The sequence below is a fragment of the Somniosus microcephalus genome, unplaced genomic scaffold (genome assembly GCF_052327205.1).
Source record: "Somniosus microcephalus isolate GS21.2 unplaced genomic scaffold, FLI_Smic_1.0 unresolved_chr1, whole genome shotgun sequence".
NCBI classification, from domain to species: domain Eukaryota; kingdom Metazoa; phylum Chordata; class Chondrichthyes; order Squaliformes; family Somniosidae; genus Somniosus; species Somniosus microcephalus.
In genome coordinates this window covers 58,624,869-58,637,381 of record NW_028225179.1, presented here as the reverse complement: position 1 = coordinate 58,637,381, position 12,513 = coordinate 58,624,869, and the positions used below count along the sequence as shown (strand labels likewise).

At 45.6% G+C, this 12,513-nt stretch overlaps 1 long non-coding RNA gene across 1 annotated transcript in view; it reads right to left on the bottom strand.

Annotated features, from left to right (window-relative positions):
* Positions 1 to 8,545, bottom strand: part of LOC147095350 (uncharacterized) — an 85,168-nt gene extending 76,623 nt beyond the window's left edge. Inside the window, exons 1-2 of the long non-coding RNA XR_015074789.1 lie at positions 8,438 to 8,545; positions 1,655 to 1,785 (exon numbers count right to left, since the gene is read on the bottom strand). This is a non-coding gene — a long non-coding RNA (uncharacterized LOC147095350). The remainder of the gene's footprint in view (positions 1 to 1,654; positions 1,786 to 8,437) is intronic.
* Positions 8,546 to 12,513: the final 3,968 nt, after the last annotated feature.

Genomic DNA, 12,513 nt, shown 5'->3' with positions numbered 1-12,513 from the left:
TTTGTGGATATTGCCGATGGCGAAAGAACCACAACCTCGCACAGGCCATAACCAAACGAATAACGAAGGAAGAAGAGAAAGAAACACTGTTGCTAACCACCAACAAGCAAGGGGTAGGGCGTGAGGAGAATCATTATGAAGACTGCGTTTAGGATTGCGGAAGTATGAGTACTAGACACCCTGGCTTGGTACCACTAGGACGACGGTCCTCATAGCAAACAATCTTAAACTGCAGCATATTGGCCGTATTGGGTCAAAATGACCAATGGGCCATAAGGGGGACTGAAGTAGTCAAATTACTATTATACCTTAGTTTGTATGTTAGAATATGTATAATTTAGTTTTAATGTTAGAATATGTATAATTTAGTTTTAATGTTAGAATATGAATACTGCAGCACCAATGTACAAGGTGGAGATAATGGGTTAATCCCTACCCGGAGTTAAGCGATATAGAGGACTGTATATTGCATTTACCCAGGTAAGTTTTAAAACATGATTAAGTGACTTCAAATGCTGAGAGATTAAACTGCAGAACAACTCATGGGAAGATTGAGGAGGATGTCTGTTTGGCCAGGCGAGGCAACACATATGCGAGATAACGCACCGAAGAATTCACTTGTTGTAAATCACAACAGGGTTCCATTCTTCAAAGTATGTGGGACTAATCAGAATGCGCTTGCTTTGCAGAGTTAACCCGAGACGAGGCCGAAAGTCTGTGCTTTGCACGCCTTAACGAGGACTGTTATCTTAAGACAACATGTAACAAGCAAAACCACCTGGCTACGGGCAAATGGAGGGTTGTAGAGCAATTAAGATGAGACCCACAGTCACAGGAGGTGACGGGACCAACCGATAACAGAAATGTGGGATTTGTGGGCGGTAAGAAGATGAAATGTCACGGTTTATAATTGCCATTTAGCTATAACTCTGTATATGCTGATAAGCTTTATCCCCGCCCCTAGGGAGGGGGTTTGATTTTTGTACAACTGTGATTGTTGCTAGGGAATCGGTGGAGTCGGATCTGAGAGGGGTCCCAGAAGGTTCTCCCCGGGCCTGTGAATAAAGACCGTTTTGAACCATCCTTCACTCGAAGTCTGTCATCTGTACCAAAGCTAAGCGCTGACTTTGTATATCACTTAGTCCGCTCTGAGGGGGAAAGTGTCGACCTGGCACAACACCAGGTCCACTTTTCAGGATACAACAGTCGATACATGCAGAGAGAGGGGGACTGAGAGTGAGGCAGAAGGAGAGAACGAGGCAGAGAAGAGAAAGGCAGAAAGCATGAGACACAGCGAGGCAGAGAGAAATGAGAGAGATAGAGAGAGAAGAGAGACAAAGGTGAATGAGAGCGCGAAAATGAGGCGAGGGGAGATAGAGCCATTGAGAAAGAAAGAGACGAGAGTGAGGCAGAGTGAGTTGAGGCAAAGAGAGAGAGATTAAATGAGGCAGAGAGAGAAAAAAACCAAGATAGAGGATAGACAGGTTAGACTGAGTGTAAATCTCCCTCTACACTGTCCCATCAAACGATCTGTGGGTCTGATGCAATAGATGTCCATTTTCAATCTGCCTGAAGGCAATGTTTCAAGTTAAACAGCTTAAACCCCAAACGGTCAGAGCGCTGACACCCTGGGGCACCTGTCTTATCTCAGTACCTTTCTGAATGTGTTATTGGACACTTGGAGAGATTCCCTGTGCCAGTTTCCTCTTCCCATTTCCTGCGATTCCCAAATCTTCTCCCAGTCTCATTTCATCCCCGGACACCTTGTCCTCCGGCACACTGATCCTAAAGAGAAACAAGACACGGATGTGAAGCTGTGATCAATGCAGTAAGTTTTATTTCTGAGTACAGCCCATTATTCTGACAGCAGTAATACAGGGTCAGGGGTTACGGGACCTAAACAATCAAACAGAGCCTGCTTCCCGTGAAGGAAGGTTTCATTCAGTGAAAACATGGAGACCTCGGGCTGGTGGGAATCAGACACTGGATCTTTCACTGTCGGTCTGCAACATCCGAACCCACCGGGGAAGGATAGTGGGACACACAGATACGTAGGGCAAGTTGGATCAGTCGCCAGGACTGGTGAACGAATCCAAATAGAGATTTAGTTGCTGAGGGTTTTCAGGAGTTGTTTGCTGCTGTTAAATACCAGAATCAAATTAAATCAAATGCACCAATTTAAACAGAAAATACACACACCCCACACCTCTTACTGGCGAGATTTAGGGGTCCAAGTACTTCAATCAGTAAAAGCTCGTGGACGGGTACAATAATAATTAAAGAGGCTAATGGAATGTTGGTGCTTCAGCTGTAGAGAGCTCTGGAAAGACCCCATCTGGAGAATTGCATTCAGTTCTGGGCACCGCACCTCAGGAAGGATATACTGGCCTTGGAGAGAGTGCAGCACAGATAGACCAGAATGTTACCAGGGTACCAAGGGTTAAGTTATTTATTTTATTAATTACTGGGATGTGGGCATCGCTGGCAAGGCCAGCATTTATTGCCCATCCCTAATTGTCCTCGAGAAGATGGTGGTGAGCCGCCTTCTTGGACCGCTGCAGTCCATGTGGTGAAGGTACTCCCACAGTGCTGTTAGGGAGGGAGTTCCAGGATTGTGTGAGGAGAGATTACATAAACTGGGCTTGTAGTCCATGGAATATAGAAGGTTAAGGGGCGATTTAATTTGATTGAGGATTTTAGGATGTTAAAAGGAATTGTCAAGGTAGAGAGAGAGAAACTATTTCCACTGGTTGAGGAGTCTAGGTCAAGGGGACATAATCTCAAAATCAAAGCCAGGCCATTCAGGAAAGAAGTTTGGAAACACTTCTTCACGCAAAGGGTGGTAGAAGTATGGAACTCTCCCACAAAAAGCAGTAGATGCTCGCGTAATTAATAATTTAATTCCCAGATCAATAGATTTTTGCCAGGCAAGGGTGGAGAAAGGATACAGAGCCAAGGCAGGTGGATGGAATTATGATAGATCAGCCATGATCTCACTGAATGGGGGAACAGGCTCGAGGGGCTGAATAGCCGACTCCTGTTCCTACCTCCACTTTATAGAGTGTCAGCATCGAGCCCTCAAAGGCAGGTAAAATACTGAGCTCCCTCTTCATTACCTAGACATTACCACTGTTACTCTGTTCCCCTCCCCGCTCCATACCATTTCTGTTCCTGAATTTATAAACTTGAATATAGAAAATTAAGGATGCGATCATTGAGGTTTTATGATGATCGAGAGATACTATTTCATCTGGTGGGACTGTCCAGAACACGGGGTAAAAGCTTAAAGTTAAAGCTAGGCTGTTCAGGTGTGATGTCAGGAAGCACTTCTTCACACAAATGTAGTAGAAATCTGGAACTTTCCCCAAAAAGCTGTTCATGCTGGAGCTCAATTGAAAAGTTCAAGACCCAGATTGATATATTTTCATTAGCTAGGGTTCTGTTTATAGACACACACACCAGCACAAGAGACACATGCAGAAACACCTACACAGACATACCCACATATACAGACACATAAAAACACACGTATAGTGGGACACAGAAACACAGACATGTAGAGACACAAACAGACTGAGCAGGAGAGAATGGGTTAAGGTTGTAGGTGGATTGAGATCAGTGACAGAGAGAGAGGTTTTAAACAGGATTTTGAAGGCACTTGATCAGCACGTAACAGCCAGTCTACCGATTTAGGGCAGAGTGTGGTACAAATCTGACCTCTCACCAAGGACGATGTTTGAACTCCCCACATTCATTGTACACAAGATCTTCAGATCGGTAGGGGTGAAAGGTCAGAGTTTTGACCCTCTGTGACCCTCAGCCCCTTGCTGAATATTGTTTCGAGAGCTGTACCGTGTCTATTCAGAATTCAGCGTAGAATTACACAGTATTTACAGCACAGAAGCAGGCCATTCAGCCCAACAGGTCCATGCCAGTGTTTATGTTCCACACGAGCCTCCACCCACCTTACTTCACCTCACCCTATCATCATATCCGTCTATAACTTTCTACCTCGTACTTATCCAGCTTCCCCTTAAAGGCACTCTGCTATTCACCTCAACTACTCCATGTGCCAGCAAGCTCTACATTCTAACCGCTCTCTGGGTAAAGAGGTTTCTCCTGAGCTCCTTACTGGATTTATTAGTGACTATCTTATGTTTTTGACCCCCAGTTTTGGAATCACCACAAGTGGCAACATCTTCGTCATCTACCTGATCAAAGCCCTTCATAATTATACAGATCTCTAATAAATAACCCCTCGGACTTCACTTTTCTAAGGAAAAGACCCCAGCACGGTCAGACATTCTGGATACTTAGAACCTCTCAGTTCTGGTATCATTCTCGTCAATCTTTGTTTCACCTTCTCCAGTGTCTCTCTATCCTTTTCATAATATGGAGACTAGAACTGTACAGAGTGCACCAAGTGTGGTCAAACCAAGGTTCTAACAGAATCTACAAGTTTAACATAACTTCGCTGCTTTGCAATTCGATCTCTCTAGAAATGAGCCCAGTGCTGTGTTTACATTTTCATGGCCTGTTTAAAACGCTCCTGAAAACCGAACTCTTTGACCAAGCTTTTGGTCATCTGCCCCAATATCTTCTTATGCGGTTCCTGCGAAACACCTTGGGACGTTTTACTACATTAAAGGTGCTATATCAATACAAGTTGTTCCATTTACTCTATCTAAACAATTCTTCATTTTAGAACACCTCCATCAAATCTCCTCTTAGCCTTCTCTGCTCGGAGAACAATCATAGCTTCTCCAGTCTCTCCAAGTAACTGTAATCCCTCATCTCTGAAACCATTCTAGCAAGTCTCTTCTCCAAAGCCTTCACGTCCTTCCTAGTGTGGTGCCCAGAATTGACACAATACTCCAGCTGAGGCCAAACTCGTGTTTTATACAGGTTTACCATCGATTCCTGGCTTTTGTACTCTACACCTCGATTTATAAAGCCCAGGATCCCATTGGCTTTATTAACTACAATTGCTTTGTTAACCTGTCTTGCCACCAAATATTTGTGCACAAACATCCCCCCAGGTCTGTGTTCATGCACCCCTTTTAAAATTGTACCATTTCGCTTGCATTGTCTCTTCTCATTCTTCCTCCCAAACTGTATAACCTCACACTTTTCTGTGTTGTAATTCATCTGCCATGTGTCCGTCCAATCCACCAGCCTGTCTACGTCCTCTTGAAGTCTATTACTAACTTCCTCGCGGTTTTCAACACTTCCAATTTGAGTCAGTTGCAAATTTCAAAATTGTGCCCTTTATCCAAATCCAGGTCATGAATATGTATCAAAAACAGCAGTTATCCTGGTGCTGATCCCTGGAGAACACCACTGAATACCTCCCCCTCCAGTCCAAAAAACAGCATCCACCACAACTCTCTGTTTTCTATCCCTCAGGCAATTTTGTATCCCTGCTGCTACTGCTTCTTTTATCCCACAGGCTTCAATTTTAACAACAAGCCTATTACGTGGTACTTCATCAAGCGCCTTTTTAAAGTCCATATACACAGCATCAACTGAACAGCCCTCATCCACCCTCTGTTACCTCGTCAAAAGCCTCAAATCAAGTTTGTCAAAATGACAGAGAAACTCTTTCCTCTAGCGGGAGTCCAGAACAAGAGGGCATAATATTTACATTATAGATAGTCCATTCAGGGGTGAGGTCAGGAAGCACGTCTTCACACAAAGCCCAGTGGAAATCTTGAACTGTCAAAAGGCCTAGTTTGGCACAAATCTGACCTCTCACCAAGGACTGTGTTTGAAATCCCCACATTCATTTTACACAAGACCTTCAGATCGGTAGGGGTGAAAGGTCAGAGTTTTGACCCTCTGACACCCAGCCCCTTACTGAAGGTTGTTTCGAGTGCTGTACCAAGGACTGGAGGATTGCAAATGTTACACCCTGGTTCAAACAAGGAGAGAAGGATAAACCTGGCAATTACAGGCCAGTCAGCTTAACCTTGGTGGTGGGAAAGCTTTTAGAACTCCGTGTGTGGTCTAACCAAGGTTCTATACATGTTTAAAATACCTTCTCTGCTTTGTATATCTATCATTCTAGAAATGAACCCGTGCTTTGTCTGCATTTTCATAGCCTGGTTAACCTGCTTTTAATGATTTGTGCATCTGTCCCTCTGGATCCCTTTGCTCCTCTACCCCATTTAGACACTAACTTTACAAGGAGTATGTTTCCTTATTCCTCCTACCAAAATTGTAGCATCTCTCATCTATCTATATTGAAATTAATTTGCCACTTACACGCCAACCTGCCAGTTTATTAACATCCTGTATTTTGTCACAGTGCTCCTCAGTATTAACTATACACCAGAATTTGGTGTCATCTGTAAATTTGGAAATTACACTAACTATTCCCGAGTATATATATATAAAGGTGCCTCTGCTCTCTCTCTCCCTTGCTTCTTTTAGTATCAGGTTTTATCCTCTAACTTTTGCTAGTTTATCAATTATTTCACCCTTTCTATTTTATATGTCTTGATCTCTCTTCTCATCTCTTCTTCCAATGTCATGTCCACCTTTTTTGTCTACCTGGTAAAAACTGAGGTAAAGTAACTATACAATATTTCTGAAACAGAAACAAAAAATGCTGGAAATACTCAGCCAGTCAGGATTTTGTATCCAATATTTCTGCCATTTTGCTGTCATTACCTGTTGGTTTATCTTGTGATCCTCTAGTGGCTCTGTCCCTATCCTGAATTTCCCATTATTTATGTGCCTGTACAATACTTTACTATTTATTTTAATATTCCTTGATAATTTAATTTTGCAGTTCCTTTTCACCTTCCGAATTGTTTTTCTTATTCTTTCCCAGCCTCTTCCAATTACCTTTTGTCATCCTCTCCTTTATTGTCACTGTACTCAGTGTGCATTTTTCTTCAGTATCCATTTTACCCTCATCTCTTTATTCAGCCCTGGTGTTTTATTATTGGCTAGTTTGTTCTTGTTTTGCAGTGGAATATATTTCTCTTGAACTTTACTGATCACCTTTTTAAATATTTCCCACTGCTGTTCTCTCTTTGTCTGTCTCTTCTGTTCCATGTTTATCTTCCCTAGTTCCATTGTCATCACTTCAAAATCAGCTTTTGTCTTTCTCAATCATTATTATGTTGTAATCGATAGTGTAGATTTTCACCTAAGCTTACATCTCTTAACTGCTCTGGTTCATTTCCCATTATAGATCTGTCAGTGATTCCTCTCTTGTTGGGCTTCTTACGTACTGGGTAAGAAAGGAGTCCTGAACACACTGTAAATACGCCATTCCCTTTTCCGCTATCCCTACCTCTTCTCGACAGATCACTTGGTGTAGTTAAAATCTCCCATGACTAGGATATGTATTATACACTTTTTATACTTTTTTTGACATAGTTTCCTTCCACTGCTAGGCACTCTCTACAATAATCTGTTTAACATTATTTCAACGTGACCGAGAGCTCTGCTCCCCCAAACCATCTGTGTCCTATATGGAAATACGCGCAGATCAGCAGGAATCGCTTGTCAATTGCTCTAAAATTTCAGATAAATTTACAAAATAACCAATCTGTTTCAATTACAGAGACAGAGGGGGGAAGAGAGAGAGAGAGAGAGAGGGAAAGAAAGGGAGAGAGTACACTGTAGAACTGTCCCATCAACCACTCCCAGGGCAGGTACAGCACGGGTTAAAATCAGAGTAAAGCTCCCTCTACACTGTCCCATCAAACACTCCCAGGGCGGGTACAGCACGGGTTAGATACAGAGTAAAGCTCACTCTACACTGTCCCATCAAACACTCCCAGGGCAGGTACAGCACGGGTTAGATAGAGTAAAGCTCCCTCTACACTATCCCATCAAACACTCCCAGGGCAGGTACAGCACGGGTTAGATACAGAGTAAAGCTCCCTCTACACTGTCCCATCAAACTGTCTGTGGCTCTGATGCCGGTTGTGTCGGTCTGAAGCTGCCGTGAACTCGGTACTCGGGGCGGGACTGAGCGCCGCGCCGATGAGCCGAGCCTGGGCCGTGTGGTGAAGAGTGAGGAGGACAGACAGGCTGGGGGAATGGGCGGACACAGGGCCGGTGGGATTGAGCGCAGAGAGTGTGAGGGAGGGCGGAGTGTCTGGGGGAGAATGAGGAGACAAGAGGAGCCAAACGGGGCATTTTAAAAGGGAGGAGAGAGAGAGCCGGGGGTGTTGGTGCTCAAATCTCGGAAGGTGACGGCACCGGAGAACAAAGCGGAGAATAAAGTCTGTGCTGGGGATCCGGGGCTTTCCAGACAGAGGCAGGCAGGCGGGCGGGGGGAGAGGACAAGAGTCCGGCCGCTGTGCTGAGCCTGGATCAAACTGTGCTTCAGTCCCAGCTCGAGTCTGGGGCCCGCACTTTAGGGAAGATGAGGGTCCGGCTCACTCTCAGCCCCGCTTATCCCCTCCGGGACACTCACCCGAGGTCCTCCGGCCAATCCAATCCAGCTTCACTCTCTCGGGTTCACTTTCCGCCATTTTGTTTCCTTCATAAGCCGCCTCCGACCCGGGACATGCGCAGTGCGCCATCAGCTATCCGCCCCTGCTATTGGGTGGAAACATCTGATTGACAGCGCTCCCACCAATCGGGGCCCGGCGCAGCACCACGCGCCCCGCCCGCATTCTCAGTCGGAGGCGGCGCCGCTCGTGGTCGCTTGGCGACCGAGTTGAATCCGCGCGGCTATTAAACCGCCTCAGCACCAGTGACGTCATGTAACCCGGCAAACGGCGGCTGTGAGACGTCACAACCCAGGCTGTGAGACGTCACAACCCAGGCTGTGGACGTCAATAACCATTGTCCCGTTGGTTGTGACGTATGTGTCCAGCGGGGCAGAAGCTGCGGGTTTGATCGTCAGTGAGGGGCCCGGAATATAGGCCCAGAAATTCCAGAACGGGGCTTGCAGCGCGTGCAAGCCCCGTATTTGCACTTACCCCGCGCTCGTGCCGATCAGCTTCTGGGACGCCTGAACTTGCAGAAATAGAAAGCACATTCCCGGGCAGCGTATGACGTCACGCCGCCCAGGAGTGCAGCCAGCGCGAAGCCAGGAGCGTGCAGTGTAAGTGAGACCCGCCCCTTGAGGTCTCAGTTTCACTGGACACGCCCCCAATGTTTCTGTCAAGCTGCTAAGGATTTTTACATGCAAAGCAGCAGTTTAAATAGGTTTTTGGGAGTTTTTTGAAGACTTTGGTAACTTTTATAAACTTTTTAAAATGTTTACATTATTTTGAGTAATCTGAAGTAGTTTTAAAGAGAATTAAAGCAATTTAAAGACTTTTAAAAGCCCTAAAAGAATTTTTTAAATTCCATTTATTTATTTAGCAATGTCGTCGTCATACGTGTCTTCTCACTGTTCCCTTTGGGGAACTGTATGAAGTGGTGGAAGGATTTATGGCCATGATTAACGCTCATTCCGTGACCGTAACCATCTTTGAACCAGCCATTAGGGCGGTTAGTCCTATGGCGGGAGGATTTTACGGGCTCCCATAAGCTATACAAGGAGGGGGGGCCACCCACACCCATGGACACAAATATTCCACTGGATGTCAACCCAGACTTTAGAGCCGGAGCTCCGACTCCACTTGCCGGGACTGTATGGAGCGGGGTTCGAAACCCTACCCTGATCTGGCACAGCGGCGGGGATCCTACCGCTATGACAAAGGCCCAATCCAATTAGCAACGTGAAATGGCAGCATAGTGCTCCAGTCACGGGGAGGGAAAAGGCGCAGGAAACGTATGGGTGTCACCTTTTGTGCGGAGTGGGCCTTTTGCGTAGCAGTAAGCATCCCCGCCGCTGGGCCAGAAGGAGTAGGGTTTTGAACCCCACTCCAGACAGTCCCGGCAAGTGGAGTCGGGGCTCCAACTTTAAATTCTGGGTGGAAATCAAGTGGGATACTTGCGTCTGTGGGTGTTGGTGGCCCCCCCCCCCTCAGATGGGTTGTGGGAGCCCGTAAAACCCTCCTGCCATAGGACTAACCACCCTAATGGCTGGTTCAAAGATGGTTACGGTCACGGAATGAGCGTTAATCATGGCCATAAATCCTTCCACCACTTCATACAGTTCCCCAAAGGGAACAGTGTGAGGATACGTACGATGATGACCTCTTGCGTAATGCACCTCCTTGGGCCCTCAGTCGCAGATGCGAGGGGGCAAGTCGTGCAATTGTTAAATTTTTTATTTTATTGACATGTAAAATGTTGGCCCAGTAATTCCCTTCCAAATGCGCTAGTACGGTCGGGGTACTTACGCATCTGGCCGGATGAAATGCTGGTTTTCAGCATTCACAGTGCATGTGGGGAAAACCGGCATTTCCTGTCCTCTGAACGAAGGGGTTCAGAGGCAGAACGCATGCGACTGCACAGGCAGCGCGTGCGCAGTATAATTCGCCGCTTTCATTAATGCTTTCAGTGAGGTCCAGTCATTACAACTTACACATGAAAAAAGCATGGGTACAGTTGCTCCACAGGCTGCGGAGGAAGATATTTCTTATCGTGGAGCTTCTGAAAGTATGTATGTCTGTATATATTCCTTTGCGTGTTATGTATATATTCCTTTATTTATGTGTATGAATGTATTATTTAATTATGACTTTCAGAGAAAGTAACTTATTGGAAAATCATAATTAAAAACATACATTCATACACATTAGTAAAGGAATATAAAACATACATACATATACGTAAAGGAATATATGTGGACATACATACATAACTCATTCTCCCATTCCATTCACACAGCCACAATGGCTCCTTCTACCTACCGTTCTGAAAACCCTTTTAAAAAAAAAATTTAAACTTTAAAACTTACTTAAAATTTCTTAAAATAAATTCCCTCCTTTTCCCTAACAAAAATATTGCATTTCAAAAGCTCCACGATAAAATATATCTTCCTCCGCAGCCAATGAACAACTTTACACTTGCTTTTTTCAAGTGTAACTTCTAAGGGCTTACCCTCACGGATTTCATGAATGAAATCCACGAAGTTCACTGCGCAAGCGCTGCCTGTGCAATCGCACGCGCTCGAGGTCTGGAAATGCCGGCGTTCCCCGCATGCGCTGTTCATGCTGAACGCCGGCATTTCCAACGGCCAGAAGCGTGAGTAAGCTGACCGCACTCACGCTTCTGGCCTGGAATTTCTGGCCCAATATGTGGAGAAATGTGAAGTTATCCACTTTGGTAAGAAATATAGAAAAGCAGAGTATTTTTAAATGGTGAGAGATTGGGAAATGTTGGAGTTCAGAGGGACCTGGGTGTCCTTGTACACGAATCACTGAAAGTTGACATGCAGGTACAGCAAGCAATTAGGAAATGAAATGGCATGTTGGCCTTTATTACAAGAGGATTTGAGTATAAGAGTAAAGATGTCTTACTGCAATTATACAGGGCCCTGGTGAGACCACACCTGGAGTATTGTGTACAGTTTTGGTCTCCTTACCTAAGGAAGGATATACTTACCATAGAGAGAGTGCAACGTAGGTTCACCAGACTGGTTCCTGGGATGGGTGGATTGCCCTATGAGGAGAGATTGAGTAGACTAGCCCTGTATTCTCTAGAGTTTAGAAGAATTTTATTTACTTGTTTTATGGGATCTGGCATCACTGGCAAGGCCAGCATTTATTGCCCATCCCAAATTGCCCTTGAGAAGGTGGTGGTGAGCCAAATTCTTGAACCACTGCAGTCCGTATCGTGAAGGTACTCCCACACTGCTGTTGGGGAGGGAGTTCCAGGATTTTGACCCAGCGACGATGAAGGATCAGCAATATACTTCCAAGTCAGGATGTTGTGTGACGTGGAGGGGAACTTAGAGGTGGTGGTGTTCCCATGTGCCTGCTGCCCTTGTCCTGCTAGGTGGAAGAGGTTGTGGGTTTCGGAGGTGCTGCCGAAGAAGCCTTGGCGAGTTGCTGCAGTGTATCTTGTAGATGGTACACACTGCAGCCATGGTGCGCCAGTGGTGGAGGGAGTGAATGTTTATGGTGGTGGATGGGGTGCCAATCAAGTGGGTTGCTTTGTCCTGGATGGTGTCGAGCTTCTTGAGTGTTGTTGGAGCTGCAGTCATCCAGGCAAGTGGAGAGTATTCCATCACACTCGTTACTTGTGCCTTTTAGATGGTGGAAAGGCTTTGGGGAGTCAGGAGATGGGACACTCACCGCAGAATACACAGCCTCTGACCTGCTCTTGTTGCCATCGTATTTATGTGGCTGGCCCAGTTAAGTTTCTGGTTAATGATGACCTCCAGGATGTTGATAGTGGGGGATTCGGCAATGGTAATGCCGTTGAATGTCAAGGGGAGGTAGTTAGACTCCAGCTTGTTGGAGATAGTCATTGCCTGGCACTTCTGTGGTGCGAATGTTACTTGCCACTTATCAACCCAAGCCTGGATGTCGTCCAGGTCTTGTTGCATGCGGGCATGGACTGCTTCATTATCTGAGGAGTTGTAAATGGCGCTCAACACTGTGCAGTCTTCAGCGAACATCCCTATTTCTGACCTTATGTTGGAGG